Below are 5,085 nucleotides of genomic sequence, written 5' to 3'. Positions count from 1 at the left end.
GGGGCGCGGGAGGGGCAGCGGGGAGGACCGGAGGGGGGGTTGTAGCAGCAATGGGGTAAGGGGTCATAGGCTCTGAGGGCACCAGGTCTGGGGCTCCTTGTCCCCCAGCTGGGGGCTGGCTGGAGACTGGGCAATAAAGGGGCAAGTGTGCTGTCTAGGAAATATGCCAGCTCGGACTCTGGCTGGGGCTGGATGCTGGAGGCTGAAGTAGGCCCTGGGTGGTTGAAGAGCAGTCCTTCCAGGGAAGTGGTGCGCCCGGGTGCAAAGGGTCATGGAAAGGACTGTGTGAGACGAGGGCAACACCTTGAAAACACAGTTAAAACTTTGCGTCCCAATAAAGGAGGCTTAATTTGTACCATTTTGATACCTTGGTGCAGCTTGAAATCTGCACAGAGCCGGCGTGTAGGAGCGGTACCGTTTCCGTGCGGCACGAGGTTACGGCCACGACTCCGGCCCACAGCTAAGATGAGCCGTGCTATCCAGGCCCAACCTGAAGTGAATTTTGTCTCATTGAGCCCGGTGTCATTCACCTGGGGAAGAACGTTTCCTTTTGCTTTGAGCACGATGAGGGGAAGTGGAGACACAAAGCTGGATGTGGAAGTGCTGTTATCAGTAGATAGTAAAATAGGCAGAGCGCAGGCTACAATGTAATTACCATTTTTCTTCTAAACAGGTAACTGCGCTGGTGCAAAATTATCTGAAATGGTTTTCCTATTGCCATGGAAATAACTTATGGTACTTAGATAGTACTTATTTTCATGGGCTTTGATTTAATATAGTATGCATTTTTATGTAAAGGTAAAGCACTTTCTGAACTCCATGTATTTTCATTCTTAAAACATAGGTTTATTTGCACTTAAATATCTGAATATCTTACATTTTTTTTTTTTTTTGTTAATTGTAAGGGATTTTCTGATTTTCTTGATTTCTACTGATTGTGCATAGGCAGGTAGTCCTAAGTTCACTAATGTTCTCCTCTCTAACCATGGTTTTTCATGAAAAATATAATATATTAAAAAAAGCACTTGCAATTATTCCTTTTGAGATTCTGTGACCAGTTGGTTACAATGATCAGACTAGTCTGATTTCCCAAAACAAGTACCACCTCTCCTGAGAGAGCGCTCCTTTTTAAACCTGCCAGGGCTTTTTGATCTCCTGTAATCTTGGGCCTTTTCCTGTCCTGGTATTACCTCTTAAAATCTTTAGCAGTCTAAGTGCAGGAAAAGCATGACTGGGCAGCCAGGGCAACTCAAGGAACCTAAAGGCTCAAGCCAAGGGTAGGAGAAAGCAGAGCTAATTAGTCTACTTTAATTTCTCCCCTTTGTATTTAAGCACTGCTCATTTCACCCCCTTCCCTGCCAGCAGTGCGCAGTTGGCCACTAGTTGAGTGGCTGAGTGCAGCTGTGCGCGCCTGCCTAGGTACCTAGTTGTCACGCCAGCCACCCAATAAGCCAGGTGGGACAGTGAGTGAGGCCAGCTTGGGGATACTAAGGAGGTAGCAGCTGGGAGATGGGCAGGCAAGCAGGTAGCAGGGCCTCATTAATTAATTAACCTCCCTTTTCTCATCTGGTGGCTGCAGGAAAACCCTGACTGTGGGCAGCTGCTGGGTCTCAGTGAACCAGAGGGCTCAAGCCAAGTGGGGAAGAAGCCAGTAGGGGCATCACCAACTGGTCACAGAATCTCAAAAGGAATAATTGCAAGTGCTTGAATTCATCTGTACCTCCTGGGTCATCCTGGTTTATACTCAAAGTACTCTAACCCTAAAACTGGGACAGAGTGGGAGGGTACTGGTACATTCAGAGAAATCAGAAAACAACAAAGCATCTATGTGTGCTTTTCAGCGCACTAAATAACTCCACCATAAGGTAGTACTTATGCCAGGCGGTACCATGCTCTCCCTGACCTCACGGAAGTGAGGAACATACTTGGCTCTGGTTTTTAGTGGTGTGCACTGCCCCTGCGTGCACCACTCTGCTTTTCTTTGGCATAGGATTTTTTTGACCCCTGGATATCCAGGGGTCACCCCCCTCCCCCCTACATTCTGCTCCCTTGCAGTGCAGAGAACAGCTGAACATGCTGTATGTGGTGCTGCAGATGTGTTTGAAGTTGTTTCCCACAATTCTGCATCCTTAATCCTATCCCTAAAGAAGTTCTATTTGCTTTTCCCTTTCGGTGTGTTTTTGAATAAGAATTTTAAATGATAGACATTAAAAACTATATAATCACCTGAACTTTGCCTGAGAGGTATCTACATTTTAGTGGCTGAGTGAATTGATTTTTCTCTATACTGTTTATAAAATGTTTGGGGATACTTTGGTATGAAAGCTGCTGCATAAATGTAAGATGATGTTAGAGTTTCACTTTTACCAGAAAATACCTAGAGCTGGGCATATTTTAAGGCAATATTTTCAGGTTTCCCTATCCCCAGTAATTTGAACTGGGAACACAATGGAAAAATATATGGACTGAAAGATAGTTTTTCCTCACACGGTCATAGCATTACAAACATTTTATCCATACCCCAGGGCCATTGTATGCTTCTAATGATTTTTGTGTCCAGTCTTGATTTTAATGACCAAAGTTGTAGGACTGTCCTTGAGAGACTTTTGGCAACTAGATCTCACTTAAAAATATATATATATTTTTGTGTTTTTCCTGCGGCACTTTCCTTCGCTCAGTTCCATCTTGTTAGTCTTAGGAGAATTCCCTGGTTCATCTCTAATAAATTCCTTTCTCTTCTTAGTGTTCAGAGTCTAGAAATATCAGTAGATGTTTCTGGAAAGAGGGCACCCTATGTAGGCTGGAGTCTAAATAGGAATACACTTTATTAATTTTTTATAGAGAAAGAGGATGTTTTTGTAAATTTTGGGAGATCTGGGCTCAGTCCTGAGCTCTGACAGGCTTCATATGTAATCTTGGGCAAATAGTTAATTATATTTCAGCTAGTAGAAACTGGCATAAAACCTTATTTAGTAAAATAGAAGATTATAAGACAATGCCCCCCCCAATAAATAGATTCTATAGATGGAAAATATATAAATTTATTATAATTTTTTAGTTATAGAATATAATTATTGGAAGTTTGCCTTGGATTTGTCCCCCTCCCACTGCAACAGCAGGGAAAATAAATCTGGAGGGTGAAGGGAAAAAAAATCTGGAGGGTGAGGTACTCCCTTTTCTCTCTGCTTCTCCCCAACTTTTCCCCCTAGCAGCCCCTTTCCTCTCTCTTTACTGTCAGACCATGCTCTCCCTGAGCTCATGGAAGTGAGGAACAAACTTGGAAACAATATCCTTGACTTTAAACATGGCTATGATAATTTGTATGTAGTAACCATGCAGGTACTTCATCTAGAATTGATATATGTTGAATACATCTACATGAAGTGTTTACTGTTGAGTAGACTAATTAGGTCTGCAGTAAACCTCTTGGCTTCTAAATGCGTGGCCCTATTATGCTGCAGGAAACTAATAACTTCTGCAGCAGGGTAGTACTTGTAAATACAAGTACTATCGTTCTGCAGAGTTTTTTGTCACAGCACTGAATGTGCAGATGCTGCCCGGCTGGCTGGGGCACAAGGGTGTTTCAATGCAGGGGCTGCCTGCCAGCTTGTCCCACACTGGAGCACCCTTGTGCCCCAGCCAGCCCCTTTGCAGCATGTTGAGCTGGGTCAGAGTAGCTCCTGGCTGGCAGGATGATCCACTGGGGCTCCTCCGACCTGGCTCAATGTGCTATTGTCCTAGGCACATGTGTAAACACAGCACCCCGGAGCAATAAACTCCAGTGTGATATGCACCAGATTTTATTGCTGTGTATTAATAGCATGCATAGACGTGCCCATTCCCTTTCATTTGAAACTGCTGCAAGTTATAGCACAGGTATTCCATAAAGCCACTTTTAAGCAGCACTTTGGCATTTGTATTATATTACATGTAAGTAAATGATGAGGGTTTTTTTTAAATTGATTTATTTACAAAAAAAATCCAAACTCCAAGCTGTTTCTTCCTTTCCTCTCCTCTTCCCCTTTTAAGACAGAGTGGTGTGTCAAACATTTGCTAGGCCTATGAGGGGTTAAAATATACCCCTGGAGAACCAGGAACAGAGAAGGAAGGAAGAAGCAAATAAAATCTGGGAGAAAGAGAAATGGGTCCTGATGTTTGTGGACAGAACCTAAGGAAAGAAAGAACCAAAAAAATGTTGTATGGGAAACTGGATTATAAAAAGGCCATATTCATCTTCTTTTGGGGCTCCAGATGGGAGAGAGTGAAGAGGAAAACCTTATATAAGACAAAATGGATAGGGGACTGAGGAATGTTGGACATTCTGCTTTTCCTCTGGGCCAAATACACAAGCCAGATCTTCAAGCTGGCAAGCGGGGCAGGGGCTAAAACAGCCTGCTTTGTGAACTATTTTGTAGGTCACATACTATGACATTGAGGGTTATGCATACCTCTGCACATGAATTTAGCTACCTGGGAGCTGCCGTGGTTCTATGGAACCCTGGAGCAGTTCTGTAGTAGGTACAAACTACAGAAAGAAGGTGCGATGACCCTAATGAACCACCACAATATCCAGGAGTTGGTGAGGAAATGGAATGTGATGTCAACCATGGGTCTACTCCCAGCTGCCAGGCCATGTAGGAAAGGATCTTCCATGAGGACCTGCAGAAAGAGCGCAGACATGAACTGGCAAGTAGGTCACCATGGACTCCGGGTATGGACACAAGGTTACACAGAGGAGCAGAGAAACCAACCGTATTGCCCCAGGGAAATCTGCCTTTGGAGAGACAATCAACCACTTCCTGTGATACTGTCCTTTTGCCAAAGGGGCGTGGAGGAAAATGTTTATATTTCTCAAGATGGTGACAGGTAGACCCCCCTTGGTTGGGGGGTCTACTACAGACCCCCCAACCAAGGGGAAGAGCTAGACCAGGAATTCTTAAGTCAGCTCATGGAGGCAGTTAGGTCAAAGGATGTGGTCATCATGGGTGACCTAAACTTTCCAGACATCTGCTGGGAAGAGCAGTCAGCCAGGTCTGACCACTCACGTAGGTTCCTAGCCAAAATGCAGGACCTCCATCTAACCCA

This window comes from Gavialis gangeticus, unplaced genomic scaffold, assembly GCF_001723915.1.
Source record: "Gavialis gangeticus isolate Ggan-Ray unplaced genomic scaffold, GavGan_comp1, whole genome shotgun sequence".
NCBI classification, from domain to species: Eukaryota; Metazoa; Chordata; order Crocodylia; family Gavialidae; genus Gavialis; species Gavialis gangeticus.
The sequence above is the reverse complement of the archived record's forward strand: the minus strand, read 5'-3'. Positions refer to the sequence as shown.